We start from the raw sequence: 23,764 nt of genomic DNA on the forward strand, positions 1-23,764 counted from the left end.
CATGTTTGGCACTAACTGAAAGTTATCTATATATCTAATTCCCAACTGTGCCCCTGTGTGCGGATATTTATTTCTGGAGACAGGGAGCACATGGAGGGAAAACAGATTATCCTACACATGTGGACCACTCCCCAGGTGTGTAGAAAAGCTAAAAACTTTAAAAAACATAAAGGGGAGGTTAAAAACAGCCAAAATGTAGAACAGCATTAACAGCACCTGCACAGAGAACATACTTACTAATCTGGGAGAAAGTGCTGGAGAGCCCTAGGGAAGCCGCTGCCGCCGTTTGGAATGCCAGGAGAAGTAGTTGCTGCCACAAGGACAACTGCTGTGACTATAACCACCTCAGCCAATGCTCTACGTGCAAGACACCCTGGGAGCCACCGCTCACTTCACCCTCTCCGCCAACTGATGCCTGCCAGCCTTCGCCTCACTCGGCGAGGGAAGGAGGTGTCTCAGCCAAGCTGGGCCGTGCCCTGTTCCCTTGGCCGATGCCTGAAACAACAAAGCGGTGCTCCTCCAGCTCTCCCCACTGCCGCCTCTTTCTTTGATGCTGGCCAAGATGTGGCCCTCACCACTGCCGCTGCTGCTCAGCCTGCTCCTCTGGGCACTTGGTGGGGAGCAGCCACAGCACTACGGCAGCAGTGGCAAGCATTGACCTGGCTGGAGGGGGTGAGAGGAGAGAGAAAGGGAAGGATGCTTAGACTCCCGGGGGGGCAGGAAAGCAAAGGTGGGGGAAGTCCCCTCCCTGCAAGTTTCTCCCTTCCCGAACAGGCAACAGGGCAGCCCCCCTCAGAGTTTACAGTTTCCAACACAGTGGTGTCCTCCTCTCGTGGCTCCTCCAGAAGTTGGCACTTCCTCCTTGGCCACTGAATCCTCTTCCAACCTTCCTCCTTCTTGCCCCTGTCCAGCGGGGACCCACAATAAACTTCCAGAGAGAGTGCATCCCTTCCCCCTCTTTGCTTCCTTCCCTCTTCCTCTTCTAGCAATTTTCCCCCTCCCCTTCTCTGTCAACCTGCCACATCCCTTCTTTGTCAATCTACCCCTCCTTCTCTGATAACCTTCCCCCTTTCTCCAATTCCTTTTATCTTTCAACCTACCCCCTATTTTGCTCCTTTCTCCTGTTTCCCTTATCTGTCAATCTATCCCCATCTGTTTGGCCTCCCCCATTTCTCCATCACTCTCCCCAATCCTCGATGCTTTCTCTACCTACCACCTACCCCTGAAAATTCACTCACCCCCACTTTTGAAGCTCTCCCCAACTACCCCCCATCCTTGGCATTTCACTCACCCCCCCCAACCTTGCTGCTGTCCCCACCTACCACTCACCCTTGGCACTCCAGTAATCCCACTTTTGCAGCTCTCCCTATCTACTCCCCACCCTTGGTACCACTACCCACCCATCCTTAGCATTCACTCACCCCTACCATTGCTCTCTTCCCACCTACCCCTCCACCTTTGGCACTCCCCTCCCCCCAACCTTGCTACTCTCCCCACCTCCCTACCCATTGAGATAGCTCTGCCTTTAAACAGCTGTAAGTCTTCTGGATCACAGGAGCTAAATTAGTACTTTGTTAATACTTGCATGGGAGACCACCATGGAAATCAAGGGCAGAGCGACCCGAGCCCCCCTTGGGAGGACGGGGGACAAAGTCAGGCCCACGGCCCCTGCGGTGGTAGAGGAGGATCGAACAGAGTGGCCTTGTGAGAGGGGGCGTAGATCGAGGGTGTTGGAGCACGGAGCACCTGGAACGTCGGAGGACCACAGAGAACCGGGGCCCAGGGAAGGAAGCAGGGCTGTTGCTGGAAGCTTAAACTGGACCTGGTTCAACAGTAGCTCCTGCTGTGTTGTATGGTATGAATGGTTGGAGATGATTGGGACTCTAGTGTTAGTAGCTAAATGAAGGTGATTGTTGTTATTGCCAGGTTTTAGAGATGAAGTATTATAGGATGAATTGTTAATATTGTCTAGTGATATAATTGTTAGCAATGAATTGTGAATTAAGTGTATTCTTGTTATAGTTAACAATCATTCTGTGAATGAGGTTGCAATAGGCACTTTGAGTATAGATTAGTACCATTCTATGAATGGTAGGGATGCTGTAATTTCCTGGTAGGGTTAGAGCAGGGTAGAGTAGCTAATGGTCATACTGTGCATTAGAGAGCCATTGGGCTATTTTTGCACTATAGGGAATTAGTGAGCGACAGAGCAGGGAGAGAGACAGAGTAATCCAACCTAACGCTGCGGGAACCCGCCCGGCTGGTGGTGCTGCCAGTGTAGCTGATATTAGCAGCCTGTGGCTACGATACCGACCGGCGGATGCAACAATGCCGGCGCAGCAGATTCCGGTGCTCTTGGGGAGGGGAAAGTTTAACGGTGGGTCTAGGCAGTTTATCAAGGGAAGGGCCCCGAGAAAAAGAATGGCTCGGTGCCCTTCCAGCCTACGACCCATCCCAAGGGAGGTCAGCAGTGGGGCTCGGAAGATGAACCCCTCTCCGTCATTGGTGCTCTGTAACGCCAGGTCCATTAACAACAAGACGACAGTCCTTCGGGACTTCGTCATGGAACAACAAGCGGACCTGGCGTGCATGACTGAGACCTGGGTGCGGGACGGGGAGACTGTCACTCTCTCCCAACTTGCCCCGCCTGGGTTCTCGGTCGTACACCAATCACGGACAAAGGGGCGGGGGGGAGGAGTGGCGTTGTTCATTCGGGAGGCTTACTCCTTCAGGGCCCTCCCCTCACCGGAGATCGCGGGCATGGAGTGTGACAGCACTTCCCACCACTAATGATTGGAGAATAAAATTAGGATCTGGAAGACCCAGATTAAAATCCCCACTCTGCCAAGAGAACCCCCCTAGCGTAACATACAGTGAATTTATGGAACTCACGGCAACAAGTTTGGCAATAGAGGCCAATTTCTTAGATGGCTTCAGAAGGAAGGGCTTCTTCATACTACCTTAAGAACTTACTTATACCCCACCTTGGTTCCCACTCTGTCTCATGACAAGGAGTATATACATTTAGTCACTGGACCAGACAGGAGTGTTGGGGGAGTAGTAGCAAGGCTCCAGATTTTTCACTGCTCCTGACCGGAGTGATGCTCTGGTTGCCTTGCATCTTCCCAGGGCTGAGGAGGCAGACAAACAGAGAGAAGGAATAACACTGTATGTAGGGGAGACTGACAGTACACAATATGTACACTGCGGCTACAAGTTAAACCAAGCCACAACACATTACACAACATTTTGTTGCGGGTCCCCTCTTGTCAATATTACTAATTCTCAACATAGTCCCATATATGGATACTAAAAGCCAGAGTCTGCAGCCATGAATAGATGAGACAGATCTTTCTACAAACTCAGGAAAAGTGCAAGTTTTCAGAAACACCTGAAATGTAAACAAATTAATTGAAGCAGCACTGTACCTTTAAGAAATAGACACCGTTTGAGATCTCAGTAGCCATTGTAGAGGTTGCTAGGCAACCACAACAATATTGCCAGGCACCAACCTTTGATTTCTGTCAATAAAACTGAGACGAGAAAGCCCTTTCCAGGGCTAATTTGACCTCCGGCTCTATGCCTGTTTCCTGCTCTGGAGGAAAGACTCATTTGGACCAGATCCAGCAGCAGCCACAGGCAACTTGCTACCATGCAATTTGTGCATTTCACCCAGGTGTGGTTGTGGCTACCGGACAACTTTATTCCACACAATTTGCCTTGGACCACCAGCAGCTTCCATACAACTTGTGTGAGTTGGCCAAGTCTGGCAGTGGCTACCACATAACTCATCTGCATAACTTTGTCAACTTTCCCCAGGGACAGGCTGCCAGTTGGAGGGAAGGGGGAAAAACTGGGACCCAGTGTGGTATAGTGGTTAGTGTGTCAGACCAGGATCTGGGAGGCTCATGTATAATTTCTCCCTCATGCTGGGTGGCTGTGGGTCAGTCACTCTCTCCCAGCCTAACCTACCTCACAGGGTTGTTGTGAGGATAAAATGGAGGACAGGAGAACGTTGTATGCTGCTTTGGGTTCCCACTGGGGCCAAAGGTGGGACATGAATGAAGCAAATAAATAATAAATAAATATGGGGGCAGATAAAAGAAAGGTTGATTGGTGAGTGAAAAGGAGAGAAAGGAATAGAAAAAGGTGAGAGAATATGGGAGATTCCAGGAAGAGATAAAGAGGAAATAGTGTTGGAAAGGGAATACGTGGGGGATTAAGTGCCCCCCACAAGTCCTTGTGGGTTCCCCATTTGTATATTTATATTTTCTGTTTCAAATTTTAAGAAATCTTAAGGTAGTGTGATTGACTGATGCAATCCAAATTCCACAGTGCTGCTACTGAAAAGGTCCTGCTATATCATACAGTATTCTTGGCGGAAAACCAATTTTGGTTGCAGTTCCCTGTTGAGTGCACATCTGGGGGACAAACTTGTATGAAATGACCCTATATCAATTTCCATCATAATTACAACACTAGAGAGCACACGGCCTTTGAACCCAGCCTTCGCCTATGGTTTGTGTCTTTTGGTGTAAGAACATAAGGAACAGCCCTTTGTTCCCCTTCACTTCCACAACACATCAGAAATCATTGCAAACAAGCTAGAGGAAATGCAGAATTAAACTCAGTGTATGTTCTTGGCATAGGTAAAGGCGTGTTCATCATTCAGTATGCTTTGAAAGATTTCCTTTTTCTCCTTCCCTCTCTTGAACAAGGCACTGATGATCCTTAGACCTCAAAGGACTGACCTCTTTTTGACTGGCTTTCACTATGGTAGAAGTTGAAAGAAAGCACCTGAAACTCTTCTTGAACATCAGTGGACAATATAAATGGAAACTGATCCAAATAGATAAGTCGAAAACATATGTACATTAAACTCTGGACTACACTGTTATCTATAAGGCTATCTCTGCACTGTTGCCTGTATAGCAAGGCAGTGATCTAACACAACTTCATCCACTTGCTTTCACATTGCCAAGTCTTCTGTCATTGTACTTAGATGCAGGGCTGTTTTCTTGTCAGAGCTCAAATTATTCTCCCCCCCCCCAAAAAAAAGAACACCCCACCAAAACAGTTCCTCAGTATCCTTGTTTGCCAAGTGGATAGAAAGACCAGTATTGTATCTTTGCCTGCAGTAGCTCAAAAGTTTCAAATAGCATTCATGTAAGGAGACATTGACTCGGGCATATAACCAGTGACCTACTGTGATACTGACACAGGGCAACCACAGTGAGCAACAGCATCTGAGCTGGCAGTCTAGACCTCATTATGCAAACTCGGAGGGTAGAATAGCCAGCAGGGAAGGGGGAGTGAACAAGGTATGCAATTGGAATAAAGAGGCAACAGCTGGCATTAAGAAAACAAAACTGGGTGCTCCATGGAAAGATGATGCCCATTCACTAATAGCAAAACATGACTGAACTGTACCCACCTTGCAGTGAAGTGCACATGACCTACAATATCCAGTGTCCTATGTGCATGCAGGCTATCACGGGATGGCATCTTACTTATCACAGTCCCATCCCACTTTTACCCCAATGAGCTCAAGGTGGTGTCCCTCCCATTTTAACCTCACAGCATCTCTGTGAGATAGGTTAGGTTGAGAGACAATGAGTGGGCCAAGGTCATCCACCAAGCTTTGTGGCTGAGTGGGGACCTGAACCCAGGTCTCCTGCATGCTCCCTTACATTGCACTGGCTTGTGATGCATTAGTCTGCTTGCTCAACTAAAATAAGCTCACAAGAAATGCATTGTGTGATCACAGCAAGCTCCATCAGTTGCAGCAGGAGCTAATTTCAATGCAGCCCTTATGGCAGCCATGTATTGTGGGATAATGGTATCGTGAGAATGTGCCCTAAGAAGTATGCTTAATGCTATTTAAATAGTTGTATAATGCTCAACATGAATAGGCAGGTTAATTGTATTTGAGTATTTAAGCCACAAAATGGATTCTCTCTCTCTTTCTCTCTCTCCCCCCCCCCCCCCCCAGCCATTCTGCTATGCAGAACATGTGGTGAAATTTCTACTGTATGAGATAATTCAACCTCGGCTATACTGTACTTATAATTCCAAATAGTTTGGCAGCCTTTCAGCAAAATGTAACCATCAGAGACCCTGTTAGTGCTGTGTAGGTTTATTGTTTCCTGTGTACTCTAAAGCAATCAAACAATTCCGCAAATGTTCTTGAAAGGATACAGCTAGAATGTTACTTCATTAAACATCTCCTTGGCACTCATTCCATTTCCCACTTTGAATTGCTGCATTTAGTTTGGAAATGACCTTTCAGAGCAGGGAGGTTTTATTAACTCTTTGATCTACATGCAGTGTGACAAAAATAACAGAAAGCACCCAGAGCAAGTCCTTCATAGGCTGGCTCATGCCCAAGAATGGCACAGAAAGGAAACAAGTGCAGTCATTAAACAGATGAGACATTGTCTGATGCTTCTGAAATTTCCTTTTACTCAATTGAAGATCAATATTATACACCATCCTCAAGATGTTTGTTCTGCTATTTTTCAGCCTTTTTTCTTTTGCCGAAGCGACCCACAGCTTGTAAAATATCCCTCTTACAGTGACAAAGCTTCTTGTGCTAAGAAAAGACATATTGAACATGCCAAGATAGGTAGGTGTTGCCAGGCTCGGAGGTTCTTAGAGTCCTGGGTGGAAGTGACGATGACGTTAGGACCAGGACCATGATCCAGTCTGGCTACTAGTATAATGTTCTTGTTCTTGTTCTGAATTGGTGGAGGAACGTTGAGCCCAAATTAGTGCATGCTGTGCACGACGGGTTTCAGCAGTGAAGCATCAGACCCTCAGAAATGTTCATTAAAAGCCCATTCAGAAAAGACATTGAGTACGGTGGGCTGCTTTACTTATTTTACTCCCCTACTAAACACATCTACAAGGAAATCATGGCCTATTCTCATGAGCACCAGCTTCAGATTGTGGTGGCAGCAGGAAAAACAACCACATGGCTCTTACAGACTTCTAGCTGTGTTAGCCTGATGGTAAGGTAGTTAAACATCCACCATGTGGCATTTTGGCATGTTACCACAAATGTTCTGGTAGAGAAATGCAAACCATTGTTGGCATTTGAATATGATTTTGTCCATAACTCAATTTTCTTGTTAAAGGTTAGTAATCATTTGTGTAAAGGGCTATGATATTGCAGTCAGACAAATGTCAGCCCAGGGTGTGTTTGGGCATCTATCCATCTATTTAAGTTATGAACAGCCAGTTATGGGTAAAAAAAAGGGGGGGTTACCCTGTGCTTCAAATGAGACACAGGACCACATGGATCAGCCCAGTTTCACTGAATGTCCTCCTATGCCTGTCCCATGGTCAGCCGATTACAAATGTTATGGCTGCTGCGTAGAACACCTACCACATGGACACTTGTCATATATATGTTGCAAGCAAAAAAAGACCCAAAGGAAACTGTGCAAACTGTGGAAATCTTATTACCCGTTGATGTTAGAATTTCTGCAAAAGAGACCTACCATTCATTATGGATTTGGATTTTGTATACTAACCTGTTGAAATGATTGCAATCTATGGATACATGAGAGATTTTCTGACTTTCGGAAGAATTTTTTTACAAAACGAAGTCTACTCTGGAAGCATCTGTTGAAGACTTCCTTCTTATTACCCAGAATTTATTATTATATTTTTCACCTTCATATTTATTGTTACATGGTTACATTGTATGTTATGTATTATAAGCGCAATTTGCACAGTTTCCTTTGGGTCTTTTTTTACTAGCTTCTCTGGCTGTGACCCGTTCGGTTTTTCTTCATATATATGTTGCAGACAGATACTGTGCATAGTAGTTCACAGGCAAGCTCCTCTGAATCATGACCTATATTGCATTTACTCATGTTCAGATTTAGCTTCCATGTGTCTATAGTTGCTGATGGTCTCATCTTCTAGCTGCATGACCAGTGCTAGGGGGAAGAACTGCACTTTAAAATATTTTGTCTATGACAAAGATGGACAATTCATAGTCCACAAGCTGCATGAAGCCTCCGAAACTATTTCTGGTCCCTGAAGACTCTGTCAAATGTTAATCAATGTATGATGAAAATTTCCCCTCATCTAAAAACCAAACTGTTTTTACTTGTCAGAAATAGTCTGCAGTTCGAGGCTTTCCTTTCCTTTCTAGAGTGTGTGTGTGGTGCTCTCAGTTATATCAGAGCATGAGATGTTTTTACTGCTAAATGGTACCAATTTTATTATAGGACATGACCCATCTATAAGAAAGTCACTTAGTATGGAAAAACGCACTTCTGAGCCACATAACGCTATCTGGAAAATAGAGAAATGCCAAAGAATACAGTGCTTGCTGTCACTAGTTTAGGGAATCTGAACACCTACAACTGGCTCAAGCAGGGTTCTGCACAGGGAGTCATAACTGAGTACCAAACCTTAATATTCAAATTAGCCTCTGTACTGTTAAGTTAATAAACAGATGAAATAAAATGAGATCTTTTTAAAATATGAGCTCTTTAATACAAAACTCTACATTTTATTTTATTTTTTTAAAAAAAACATTCATTCATTGATACTGCATAAGAGAGATTTTGGGTTTTTTTATCTGCTATATACCGAAAACTGATGTAAAGCCAAATAAGCTACTAATTATACATGATGCTTATTTGGCTTTTTTAAAAATTAAGATTCCCTAGAAAAGAGTACATTATGGCTGATGAAAAATAAAATTAACATGCTGAAGAACATTGATAGAAAACAGAAAACAGAAAGGACATTCATGTTGAAACACATGGCAGTAGCAGCACCATTTTCCATAAACATGTTCGTAAATTAATAAAATCCTGCAAATCAGAACACAAAGAATAGTTTTCGTATCAGTTGACATTTTACACATGTTCCGTACAGTTTTCCATTTAAAATTATGAATGCTGGTGTTGCAGATCACTCCTGTGCTAAAATTTAATTTAATGTAAACATTACTAATGAAACAAATTCTACCTGCATGAAATGTATTTGTTCATTCCTTGAAGTCATTGCTTGAAGCAGTCAGATTGGCTGCAATGGACATATTTCTAAATCATAGTCTAAGGCAGAAAATGTGCTCTCCTTCATCTGTGTATGCAGCATGTGCATGGGCAAACACTTTCTCTACTCAACTCCTGTGTTTTGTTTGAATATGGAAATGCACAAGAGATCAGATCTGCACCCATGACAGCAGCTGGGGGTGAGATAGGGTGGGGCTGGTAGACTCCATGTGGAGGGTGATAGTACTTTGCTCACAAATTTAGCATTCACTACACATTTAAATGGGAACCAAGTCCCAGTAGAAATCAAACATGCTTGCTTGTGTTGGTCCCCTGTCAGACTGACAGCTGCATAGGCAGACGTGCTATATGAGGAACCTCTATTACATTTTATACCACTCTTCTTCCATGAAGCATAATGGTATACATGGATTTTCCTGCCATTTTATCATCAAAACAAACCTATCAGGTAGGCTAGCTCAACTGATCCAAAGTCACCCAAGTGAGATTCATGGCTGAGTGGGGACTAGAATCTGGTTGACCCACCCAACACTCTAACCACTAGGTCACACCAGTTCTCCAGGATTCCACATCATGCTGTGCTGGAAACTGTGATAGCCACAGGATGAGGCTAGCTCAACTGATCCAAAGTCACCCAAGTGAGATTCATGGCTGAGTGGGGACTAGAATCTGGTTGACCCACCCAACACTCTAACCACTAGGTCACACCAGTTCTCCAGGATTCCACATCATGCTGTGCTGGAAACTGCAATAGCCACAGGATGTGTTTGTTATGGTGAACTTTGAAAGAATCAATTTACTATTTGGGTGTTGGGGTTGAGCAGTCTTAATGTTGCCTTTTCTTCCTCCCAAGCAGGCAACTGGGGCTGGCCATGTTCTTGTCAAGTATATGTTACAGACAGATACCTGTACATATCATTTCATGTCCAGCATATCACTACACATGAACGTCTCTGAATCAGGAACTATATTGTATTTATTCATGCCCAAATTAATTAATTTGCCACCCAAACAGATGTGATACACACTGATTTCCCACCCACCCCCTGAATAAGTCTAATCTGAAATCTAACCCAAACTGGGAGAAATGTCCATCCATCCATTAGTCAAACTCCTGAAGAGCTGAAGAAACTCCATCTGCAAAAAGACCAAAAGTTAGATTGGTTATAAGAAAGACAAATATGACAAAATATATAATTCTTTCCCCCATTGGTCTAAGATATGATCCCTGGCCAAGGTGTTATTTTTGGCTGGTTTACCTACTTCATATATTTAAGGGGGTGAATCCCCATATCTGGTTTATTTTTTTCAGGGAAATGTGAAAAGCTCCACTGAATATTCGGATAACTCGATGTGGGAAATGTGAAAAGCTCCACTGAATATTTGGATAACTCTATGTACAGAGCAGTACATAAAATACAAAACACACTATCGGTTTTCACTTGTTCCTGGAAACAAAGATGGCAGCCATCTGAATGCTAAGATTTTTGGTGAACTAAGGAAATCTGCCCAATTTAATTCTTCATTCAGAAATCTGCCTGCTTAGCAGAGTCATTCCCTTCTAAACCCACTGACTTTTACTGACTTAGAAGAGTTTTACTCTATTTAGGATGCCCCTGTTTGCCTGTTATAAATATAACACCAGAGCTGAGGTTAGTGTGAAAAATCCAGCTGTGTGTTTTATTTATTGTTTTGGAGTAATTTAGATACCTGCCTTTTGCCCAAGCGCCTCAGGACTCAAGGCAGGGAACAACAATATAAACACTGAAACAGGCAATACACTGAAATCATATTAGAAATCAATGTGCTCTAATAATACACATGGAGTTAAGGGTTCCTACCTTCCTTGCTGGTATAAATAGCAGTTTATTACTAATAGATTTATGTCATTTAAATCAGACTTTTAAAACAAATGAAACATAAATAAAAACACACTGGGGGATAATCATCAAACAAGTTCTAGTGAATAAATCTACCTCTCCCAAAGTACCCCATTTGCCCCATTTGCCCTATATCTTCTTGAATCATTAGTCTGGACCCTCTTTAGTGATAGTGGAGAGAAGCAATCGTCCATCCTCCTCCTGCAGTTTGCTCTGTCTAACTCCTTGGAAGCAGCAAAGGGGTCAGCAGCGAGAGTGCCATCTGCAAAAATTGCTCTCCTTTTTCTGTAAATGGAATTGCCTTCCACTTGTGGGAAACATAGTTTGGACCAACCAAATCCTTGATCTTCTGCTTCTGTTTGCAAAAAAATGTTCACATGGATGCAGTGGTTAAGAGGCTTTGCACGTGTGTGCATGTAAACATATGCCCGCCCACAGGGGTCATTTCGTAGAAAAAGTGGTGCAGGAGCTCATTAGCATAACTCATTAGCATAACTTATTTGCATATGCCACACACCCTGACCTCACTGGAAGGCAACACCCACCACTCAGGCTCCACTGGACTGTTTTGGATTGCTAGCTATTGGGGGGGGGGGAATGTGCAGATCTGTCCTCGCAGAGGAGGGAGATCTTGTACCTGAATAAAACTTGGTCTTAAAGGTGCCACTGGACTGTTTTGGACCAGGGGACTGGGAGGGAGCTCTGCAGCTTACCTGGCTGCTTCTTGCTCTGACTGAGGGCTGCTGGGAGCAGGGGGTGGGGCTTGTTGCATGTGCCCGCCCCCTGGGCTCTTTACTGCTGGAGCTCCGCTCCTGTGTGCTCCTGCAGGAAATGACCCCTGCCCACACACCATTAACTGAAAGACTGTAGCAGCGTAACTGGTAGATCCAGTGCAAAGCTGGCAACAAGATTCTGCACTAGAAAGAACAAGCTAACAATGGGTAAGGCTATACTTTTTACTGAACAACTTTCATTGGTGAAAGTATAAAAGCTACACTATGCCATTGCCAGGGGGGGTGAATGGTATAGTAAGGCTCAGCTACTTAAGAAATGCTGCATGAGTTCAAGTTCATGCCATTATTAACACTGATAATTTTCCCCCTTAGACCTGATGACCTGGAAGAACTAGCTAGCCTGCATATACAGGGAATGGGGCTATGTGGCTACTTGGTTTTGAAGGTTGTTTTCAGAACAAATGACAACACCCTTACCATGGTCAGCTACATATCGCTGTTTCAGACACTACAAGGCCATTTTGAAAAACCCCTCCTTTGAGAGCATGTCGTAGCTTGCACAAGTCTAGCTGCAGCTGGGTGCATGCAATTCACAATAAATGTACATGTTTAATGGTGTCCTGAATGTCTAATGTGGGAAACGTTGGAACAACTGAAGATTGTTCACATTTTCCAACTACCAGAAGTGTTATATTCGTCTATTCCCCTTCACTTTTGAACAGGTAAAGTGACTGCCTGTACAAGCAAAGCCTCAGTCCAAACAATATCATCCTTTGTAAAGCTCTGCCTGCATCATTGCTGATGACCAATCCACAAGGAACGGTTGGTGATTCTGTCATAGACATCCCTTCTGGGAAGGCTAGCCAGGCCAGGATCTAGGAAGCTATCAAACTATTTAGTTATCTTGGTTGCCAGCCTTTAGTCCACTAGAAAGGCAGGAGAATCCATTAACAGGATTATTCTCCTACAAGATAAAAAAGAGGATCCAAAGCATTGTATCTTTTGGGTTTTTTAAAAAAAAAATTATAAAAGCATATATATCTATAAAAATAAGTGGCAAGTTTTAAGGAACAAGCATGGCTAAAAGAACAGCAGAGTCTTTGGCATCATTTCAGGCTCCCTGTCCTCCTAGTTAATTCTGCCTCTTTGAAGCTAAACGTTCACAAAAACTTTCCACAAAGCTTCAGTGAGCAACATGCTAGGCATAAACAATTTCAGTAGGCAAGATTCGCTCCTTTAGACAGGGACCGTGTGACCTCAGAAATCTCCACTGCCCATATTTTCAGAAATGCTGAGCAAGGCTGTCATGTGCAATGGAAACTTTTAAGTTGCCAGGATATCATGGAAGTTCTAAGGTGTCATACTGTGGCAAACTATGATAGTTCTGTGTTGGGGCTGTGGTGCTGTTCAGGCGTTAGCCACATGCAGCATTGAAACAGAGGATCAACCCACTGGGATCAGCCACCTCCTGAATTCATCCGTCCATTTACACTGGAACTGATTCTGTTATGATCGTGACTCACACCCTCTTCCTCACTTTGCTGATGTTAATGTAGGTATTGTTCTTTTCTCTAAAAAGTGTGCTGATCTGCACTATTACTTGTTGTCACCCTATCACTACTCCTCTGTGTCTACACTGCTGTTAAGCAACAAACCCACTGACCCTCACTCCAGGGACAGGACCATAGCTGCTGCAGGGTGTACAGGGCAATGCCCCCTCCCAAGTCTGCCCTGCCCTCACCAAATCTTCCCTGACCACTCTGTCCCGGCAGCCAGAGACACGCTGCGGCCCCCAGCCAGGCAAAGCAGGCAGGTGGCCACATTCGTAATAGTGTTACAATCCCAAGGGGGGGGGGGGAATAAGTTGTGACTGCAGCAGCTGCTGCTGCATTGAACAGAGGTAGCAAGTAAGAGGAAAAATAGGGTTTTTTTAAGATTTTTTATTTTTTCAGTAAACAAGACAAACAAAAACAGACATCACACATACACATAAAATGGGGGTTACATATATTTATCTATATCAGCTACTTGCCACCTCCTGCAATGTTCACTAAAATTATTATCACCAAATGGTTTTGCATAAGTATTTTGTGTATTAATATGACAATGAAGTCTACGTTATCTTCCAAAGTGTTCATATGTCTATATTGTTTATTTGTAATACAAAAGATTGGTGCAAATTGCTTGTGGTCCTGTTCTGCAACAAATCAGCTTCTTGGGGGGGGGAATCGGGTGAACTAGAGAAAGAATGGGTGAATAGTGGATTGTTACCAAACATCATCTGGAGCCCCTGTAATAACTGTGTATATTTGGTGGCACCTAAGCCGCAACTGATTGTGGAAGCCCACTGACCCAGAAGCAAGTAAATGGCACTCCTGTCTGCCATATTTCTCTCATTTTAAAAAGTAGATGTTCACCACCCTAGCAAGGGAGATGGACAGTGCAGACTCTGAAGAGCTAAACAATTATTCACAAAACCCAAAGCTTTATGAAACATCAGGAGAACAGCAGGGTGGCCTAAGCTATCTGTTCTTTATTATTATTCTGCCCTTCCTCCAAGCGTCAGTCATGATTTGCCACTCCTCAGTTTATCCTCACAACGACACTGTGAAGTAGATTAGGTTGGTTCTGATCTATCAGTTTCTAATACCATATGTCCATAACATTAAGCATGGCTTGGAGAATTTCCTGGTCACTAAGAAAGTATCCAACCATCCATGATACTTTTGCAATCACATTCCACACTGTGATTACCATAGGAATAGTCATATTAGGGGTGAATTTTCCAGGTAACATACTGCAGTATGTATGTGTGGGGGATTCAATATCTCAGTAACAGAACTGCAATCTCAGGAAAGAATGTATGGACTGTGCCCAGCAGATGATTAACAAAAATCTGTATTTATAAGATATGGAAACTGATTATACCAAAAGTCCCACACAGGATCTGAGCTTTCCGTTCACTTGGGATATTCTGAATTCATTTGATTAAGACCAAACAAGTTACAGTAGCTAAGATTTTTAACATCATCCAAGACCTGCTGAAGATATAGTTTAGTGCAGGTTGCTGTAGAAAAAACGTAGTTTGGTTCATCCAAACGACCTGTTATCAGATCATAATTTCATAACTTGTGCTATAGACAAGTTTTAATGGGATATAATTAGTTGCTTTGTCATGGTAACATTACAACCATCTGGCCTTCATGCAATATTGGCTTCATAACCTTTGCATGGTTATTAAAACCCCTTATAAACAAAGCAAAGAACGATATCCCCTGTATTTGAATAAATTTCTTTACTGGCACAGTAGCCTTTAATGCATCAGTTTGCCTCACGTCCCTCTGCGCCTTACCACAAACCCTGTAATGCATTTTCCCTCATGAGTAACCATGTCATTTTTTTAGGTTGTTGGATTTCAGTCCTGATATAACCCAGAGAAGTTTCTTTGATTAGTTTGTTTTCAAGCACACAGTTCTAACAATGTGTCATATAAAACATCTGCTTATAGAGGACAGAAACCTAAAATCCTATATCAAACTCTATTCTCACAAAGTTATCTACATCAAAAGCCCTAACCCCCAAGGAAAACAAATAAATATTCTGAGAGGCGTTTTGGATATGGGTGGAGGGAACCTTGCAGTTCTTGTTCCTTGACTTCTTTGTACTCTCCAAACTAAGACTTTCATCTCCTTTTTCTCCTGCCTTCTTCCCAGCTTTGGGTCCCATCCGACCACTGGAAATTATATCTACTCTCATTCTGCTGCAAGATTTTCATTACACCACCTCACTCTCTGTACAGATGGTGCTGCCAGACCGTTATTGCTTCTTTCGACTGCCCTCTGTTTCATGTCAGGGCCATTAGCCCTTGCAAAAGGTTTTGTGCATACTCGCCCAGCAGTTCTAGCTTCCCTACAAGCCAGAAAGTGTTTACATTACTTAACAGTCTAGTAATTAGCACTTTATCGCAGATATGGGGATCATTTATTACACCAGAACATCACATCCTTCTGGTTTAGTAATCTTTCTCACTCACCTAACAGGAAAAAATGCTCTTTGTCCACTATGCTCAATTTAATTATGTTTCATTACTGAATTGTTACATTAGTTTTGCTTCTTTATATAAACAACAAAGTTGGCACTAGAATAGTCTTAGCCATATTTTGTTTTCAAAAAAAGTTGCAGTGAAATGGGAATTTCATTGATTGCTTTTAGTTAAGTGCAGTTTCAAAGGAGTTTGAGTGTCTGAAAGTTCACTCTAAACTACAGAGTTTTATTTATTGTATTTACTTAAATGAACTATGCTTTGCACTAACAGCACAATGGTCTTGAGGTGGCTTTCACAGAAAAGCTACAACAATATACAATAACACTACACAGCAAAAGACATAAAAGACCCACACTAAAACCATTAAACCCAACAGTTAACAAATTCTTAGAACAATTTAAAAACCATATTACAATACAAATCCGAAAGGAAATCAGCATGGAGCAAGAAGGATGGTAAAAATCTATATAAAAAGCTATATGATCAGGGAACTAAAAACAAGCCCTCAAACTAGGTATAAAAGGAACATACACAGAAAAACAGCAATAAAATGAACACAAAATGAGTATGGGGGAAAGTCCGAGAAAAACATTTTTTACCTGGCCCCTAAAGCTGACATGACTGGTAACAGGCAATCTGACATTAGGAAAGCATTCTACGGAAGAGATACTACAACAGGAAAGGCCCAAGTTGCTTTACCTTGGAAGATGGTGGCACATGTAACATGGCCTCTTTAGCAGATCGTATCTGATATGCAAACTCACAGAGGAGAAGGTGGCCTTTAACCAGTACAAAACTGTTTAGTCCTTGAAAGAGTCCTTAGTGCTACTAAAGTTCATGTAGTCATAACTGAGAATGAATCTTCATTAATGTGTTAGGTTTCTTTAAAAAGGGTCTCAAGCTGTTTTCTCTGTAGATGAGCAAGTCTCAAGCTCACACACATACAAGCACACGGGCACACACAAATGCAAAAATACCCCCCCAAAAAATACTAGGAAACAATAGTGCTAGGGTTGCCAACCCCCCGGTAGAGGCAGGGGTCCCCCAGTGCCAGGCCCCACCTCCCTGCCACCAATCAGCTAGCTGGCAGGGGGGGGAAATTTACCCCCCAAAAGAGGGAAAATCCTCCCACGTGCAGTGACGTGTCTGTATAACTGTCCACGTGACCCAGAAGTGACGCTATAACTGCCAAGACATTGAGGTGACACTCTAGTATTTGGGAAAAAACTCTATGGTAGAAGTAGGGTTGCCAAGTCACTTACTTGGCACAGCGGGGGAGAGTTGGTCCCTGCCCGGGACATTCTCTCTCACGCAAAGCATGTGTACACCGTGATGATATCACCTGGAAGCGACATCATCATGTTGGGCACGTCGCCGGCTGACACTCTAGCAATCAGCCTGGGAACTCTATGGTAGGGGGAGTTGTATGTAAATAATCCAATCATGTGTGTGTGTGTGTTGGGTGTGTTTTGAATGGGAATATGTGGGCCATGGGCCATGCTAGTTATCCCATGTTTTCCGATGTACTAATAAAGTATGAGCTGAAATCACTACTCCATGCATCAGTCTCAGTACTTTATAGAAACCCAGCCTGGAATACTGTGGTTGCCTAGCAACAGACACTGAGGGAATCCATTGCTTAAAGCTACAGGTGCTACTTTTATCATTTCCAGGTTTTTAAACCACCCAATGTATTTTTTTTTCATTTCACATCTTGCTGCAAACCTGGGGGCACACACCCCGCACACATCCCAAGTGAGTAGCTTTTTTTTTTCATTTCACATCTTTCTGCAAACCTGGGGGCTCTTTCAGGTTTGTAGAAATCTCTGTCTTTCCTGTTCACAGCTCCAGTCATCCGATTTAAATATTCTCATATTTGGCCATCTTGGCTATTAGTATATAGACAAGTGCAGACCTGTGACGCTAATGGAGGGAGAATCCCCCCCACACTTTCTCGCTGGGCCTAGTGGAACTCCTGGGCTGCACTGCACTACTGCAACTGGTGGGCCCAGTGCACCTCCCAGACTGCACCACCGTTGGCAAGCCCAGAACAGCTCCCAGGCTGTGCTGCATTACCACTGCTGGAGCCAGCGTGGCTCCTGGGCATTGCTATTGCTGCTGCTGGACCCAGTGCAGCTCCCGGGCTCCTTCTCCAGCTGCTGGAGGTAGGTGCATTGTCTGAGAGAACAGAGAATCTTATTCACTTTTTAGGGGATTAAACCCATCCCGTGTGGTTTTTTAAAAGATTTCAGATTTTTCTGCAGACTTGGGGAACAACCCAAGTTTGCAGAAAAATCTGTTTTGGGTAACGTGGCCCTGCTCCATGGATTTAGGTATCTGCAGATAGGGACTACACTTGAAAAATAGATGTATAAATGTACATTCATCTCCTCTCTCAAATGTTCTCCAAAGGAAGCTGAGTCAATGAGGCAGATTAGCAGTAAAAGCAGTAAATATGTTTGGCATATGCACCAATCTTATGCTGGTTTTTTACATAGCATACAAGTATGGATTACATACAAGCATGTGCACAGGACCTGGAACACCCATGTCCATGTATATGGGTTCTTGGTCAGTTGACACATGATGGATAGATTTGGGAACATATGATCATATGAAACAGATGCATTGGGGAAAGTGGAAGGATCAGTGCAATTAATGTCAATGTCTATTTTTAACAGCCTGGATGACCTTCCTTCTCTTTTGGCAGTGCTTAAATTAAAAAAAACAGCAACAGCAACAGTGTGCAGCATTATGTGACATGCAAAAATGCAGTGTAATTTGAACATTTACCATACGTTGCAAATGGGAAGAAAAGTCTGTCATTCTCTACAAACCACAAGAGACTTGTATATCATGGTCTGATAACCATTATAATTAAGACAGACCACCCATAAAGTAAAGTAAAACAAAACAAAATAAAATATGGAGCTTATTTATTCTGATTCAAAGTTCACAAAATGACAAAGTAAGTTTCATAAAATGATTAGCAACATCAATAAACACATGGTATTCAACAAATACATACAATGCAAAGTTTCCAAACTGCTCTGCATTTTTTTTCTTGGATCATCTCTAGTTTCTCAATTCTTAGTGAGTACTGTTTTCCTTTTCTCATTCACTGTTGATAAAATGCTTGTATAAATTCCAGATGCAACTTTTTCAGAGCTGAATAATTAATTTTTAATTCTGAATGACTTTTGTTTCAGCTGTTTCAGTGTGGGTTTTTTTCCTTCACATGAAAAACAGGAGAATGTTCAAAAGGGAACCGTTCATTCTGAGCATGACTCGTGGGTTTCATGGGGCCAGGCCCATAGCCAGGACTTTCTTTTATTTGGAAGGCCTTTAAATAACCCCGCACACATCCCAAGTGAGTAACCCTGCTCCCGCCCTTCCCTGCAACTCACACACGCTGGCTGGCTGGCCTCTGCCCCAGCTGGTCTTCATAAGCCTCGGAGCAGGCAGGGCTGCACTTGCCAGTTAACATAAGAACATAAGAGAAGCCAATGTTGGAACAGGCCAGTTGGTGCACTTGCTGCAGAGGGGCAGCAGGATGCACAGCAACAAGGTGAGGGGGTGAGCGAGCACTGATGCACCCTGGAAGCCAAGTGCTAGTCAGCGGGTCTGCTGGCAGGTGGGGAAGTTGCCCCGCCCCTGGAACGGCTGGAGGCTCTGAAGGCCTGGGCACTAAATGGGCAGAGCTCCAGTTGCACTCATCATTATGGATTGTGGCTGTTGAGATGCTTGGGCAGCTGCTGAAGATTCCTGTACAACTCAGACCCGAAGAAAAGCACAAGGTTTTTGTGGGAAGCTGAGGGCTGCTGGGGTTGCTTGTGCGAGTTGCACTTTGCTTCCTTTTCGAGCAAGCCACACTTGGGAAAGGAGTGGCGAGGGCGGGGAGTCCTCTGGGTGGCCCAGAGAGTTGGGGGGCCTGGGCTGGATGGGAAGTTGGGGGGGCCTTGGCAGGAAGTTGGGGGGCATGCCCCAAGAGCCCCCACCATAGCTACAGGTCTGCCTGGGGCTTTCCCTCTTTAAACCCTCTTTGTTCTTGTTCAGAGGGGAAACTGTGAGAGGGCTTCAGGTGGAGCATCCCTACAGACATTCCAGTCACAGCCAGAAGAGGCAGAGCTAAGCTGTGCTTTCAAAATCGCATACATAGCTTCGTGCTGTTTGCTGTTCTTACTTTTTAACCCTTTAAATTGTACAGTTCAATTGCACTGTTTCCTTACAGTGCAGTTGGGCTGATAAAAGGAAATGGGAAAATAGGCCATGGATCTGGCTTGTTACAAGATCGGGTCATCTGTGGCGTTAGAGATGAGGCCATCAGCAATGTGTCCTCTCTGAAAAGAATCTGACTTTTGCTGCAGCACAGCAACAAACAGCAGCTGACACTGCTTCATGTAATGTCAGAGAAATTCGTAACAGTCACCCCACTGATGCCCACATTCTCCAAAAAAAACCTCCAGCAATCAGATAATGAGCAAGTACAAAGGCTCATATCTGCATCCTTGTGATTATGTAAATTAAGTAATGTATCTATATGTTTAAGCTGTCAGGCTCATATCTGCATCCTTGTGATTATGTAAGTTATGTATCTATATGTTTAAGCTGTCAAGGGCAACATAAAAGAAGTAAATGCAGATTCAGGAACACTAAGTGTCACAATTGCCAAAAAAGGAGTTTGCTAGTAAAGGGCTAATCCCAGAAACAAAGAGAGTGGAGGGAAAGGTACCCAGCTTCAAACTGCCCATAATTTGGAGAGTTTCCCCGAGGACATTGTACTCCATTCAATATATTAATGCTGATGAAGGGCAATGCCCAGAAAGGATTGTCCCTGTACAGATAGATGGTCAAAAGTGTGAAATGGAAGTTGTCTCTGGGACCAGATCCACCATCATAGACAGCAACACATTTTCCAGGACCATTCTCCCAAATTACACAGATCAAAATGTCACCTTCCTGACTACAATGGACAGATTGTTCAGATCCTTGGAAGCTGTGAGGTAGAGGTTTGCTATGCACCTGTCAGACAGACATTACCCTTGCTAGTTACAAAAGGGATTCATAAAAGCCAGCTGGGAAGAAACTGGTTCACACCCTTGGGAATCAGTGTTCAAGGAGTATGTAGTGTCCGTCCAGCAATACTCAAAGAACTGGCATATGAGTTCCCGTGTGTATTCACTGGAGCGTTAGGAGCATACAAAGGTCCACCAGTGACTTTTCAAATGGACGCTAACATAACACCTATTTGTTTGAAGGTCTGGAATGTGACTTTCACCCTTAGAACAAAAATCAATGAAGAACTTGATTGGCTTATTGCACAAGGAATTACAGAGCCAGCAACTCATGCAACCTGGGCCACCCCTGTTGTTCCTGTCTTGAAACTAAATGATAACTAAATGATAACGTGCGTATTTGTGGGGTTTACAAATGTACTGTAAATAAGGCACTCAAGCAAGACCCATATCCAGCACCTGCTATAAACCAGCTGTTGTCTGTCTTAAACTGGACCTTGCTCAAGCCTATCAGCAACTGATTGTGGATGATAAGACTGGCAATACCCAAACCGTTATTACACACAGAGCGGCTTTTCATGTGAAATGCCTTCAACTTGGAATTTCAGTGGCATCAGGAATCTTTCAGTGTTTCATGGAAACTTTATTAGCAGGTATTCGGACGAGTGCTGAAGAATAGATTCTTCTGAACTATGGTGCTGGAGAAGACTCTTGAGAGTCCCTTGGACTGCAAGAAGATCAAATCAGTCAATCCTCAAAGAAATCAACCCTGACTGTTCCCTGGAAGGCCAGATAATGAAACTGAAGCTCAAATACTTTGGCCACCAAATGAGAAGGGAGCACTCACTGGAGAAGACCCTGATGCTGGGAAAGATTGAAGGTCAAAGAAGACGGGGACAGCAAAGGATGAGATGGTTAGACAGTGTCATAGATGCAACAAACATGAAGTTGAGCAAACTTCAGAGGACGGCGGAAGACCGGAAGGCCTGGCATGATCTGGTCCATGGGGTCGCAAAGAGTCGGACTCAAGTGTGCAACTGAACAACAACAAATTCCTGGGTCTGTGCCTTAGTTCAATTATTAGGGTTGCCAGCCTCCAGGTGGGGCCTGGAGATCTCCCACTTTTGCAACTGATCTCCAGCTGACAGAGATCAGCTCCCCTGGATAAAATGGCTGCTTTGAAGGGTGGACTCTATGGCATCGTACCCTGCTGAGGCCTCTCCCCTCCCTAAACTCCACCCTCTCCCAGATCCATCCCCAAAGTTTCCAGGTATTTTCCAACCCAGAGCTGGCTACGCTATTGCTGATGTGCTAATTATGGCCTCCTCTAAGGAGCAACTCATGAATCAAATCAAAAAGGTTCTGCAGAAGTTTGATTTTTTAGGCATCACAGTTAGAAACGTCAGCTGGGATTCTTGGGATACCAGACTGATGCAGCTGGTATCCACCCTACACAGGATAAGGTAAAGGCAATACACAACAAACCTAGACCAAAATGCAAGGGAGATCTTCAACATTTTTGGGACTCCTAAATTTTTATCACATTTTCTTAAAAAAACAAAGCTGCTATAGCAGAACCCCTTCATCATACCAGTTGCTTTTTATTCTAGAACAATGAGCCCAACTGAAAGGTACTATGCTCAGATTAATAAAAAGGCATTGACTATTGTGGCAGGAGTGTTTTTTTTAAAAAAATCATGATTATGTATCTGATTGTCCTTTTGAAATCCAAACAGACTGCAAGCCACTTTTTGGAATTTTCACCAAAGACAAGCCAATGCCTCCCATTTTATCTCCCTGTATGCACCGTAGGAGTATTATGCTGAATGCTTATGTTTATAATCACACTCATATGCCAGGGAAAGAAACTGGAAATGCAGATGCCTTAAACCTCTGCAGATACCCGACTGTGCCATTCCTCCACCAGTGCAAGTCCTTATTCTGGAATCCATGCCAGAACCCCACCTTCAGATTGCTAGAATGACAACAAAAGATCCCACCTTGGCACATGTTCTCAACTGGTTATGGATAGGTTGGCCCACAGAAGAACTGGCTGAAGTATTCAGGCCATTTTGATCCCATCAGTGCAAACTGTCAGCTCCTAAGGGTTTTTTGTTATGGGGAAACAGGATGGTCATTCCAGAAGCAGGACACTGAGTCATACTAAGAACTTTACATGCAGCACACATGTAATATGGTGTGAATGAAGGCACTGGCCAGAAATTATGTGTGGTGGCCTGGACTAGAATACAAAAGATGCACTGAAAAGAATTTCTGGCAAGATTCCTATGGGCACAACATGTTACACCCTGCCCTTCAACTGGGTCGAGCCCAGCTAAGCTGCTTATGGGACATCATCTCAGGACATGCTTAGAGCATGTCCACCCTCATATTGCAAATGACTTGCAGTCTATAAAATAACAGGAGCTGTATTCTGCTTTCACATCTAGGAATCTGCATACTTTTTCTCCTCAGGAGCCACTTTAAGCTCAGAACTAGAGGGACGTGGGCGAGGTAGTCATAGATGTCATCTCAGGACATGCCTAGATCATGTTGACCCTGATACTGCAAGTGACTTGCAGTCTAAAAAAGAACAGAGACTGTATCCTGCTTTGACATCTAGGAATGTGGGTACCTTTTCTCCTCTGGAACCAGTATGGGCTCAGAACTATGGAAATGGTTCACTGTGGGTTTAATCTAAAATAGTGGAAGACACGGGGCCTGTCTCATATAGAGTGCAGACCACAGATGGACTGTTATTGAGATGTCACATGAATCAACTGTGTGGTCACACGGACACTCCTAATTCTTCAATGGAACCTTCTAAAAAAATCAACCCACCAATATCAGGTTCGGAATTAATTGGACAAGGCCAACCTGATCCTGCCTATAAGGATAATCCTCCTTCATCAGAAGGCAGTGGTGATCTTATTACTGAGTTACCTGTGGAAGAGGTTTTCTCTCTTGAGACTACAGTTGAATCAAGCTAAATGGGCAGAGGTCATTTGGGGGGGATTGCGGGGGATCGCAGTTCCCCCAGGTGAGGTACGGG

This window comes from Gekko japonicus, unplaced genomic scaffold, assembly GCF_001447785.1.
Source record: "Gekko japonicus isolate JY-2015 unplaced genomic scaffold, Gekko_japonicus_V1.1 scaffold788, whole genome shotgun sequence".
NCBI classification, from domain to species: Eukaryota; Metazoa; Chordata; class Lepidosauria; order Squamata; family Gekkonidae; genus Gekko; species Gekko japonicus.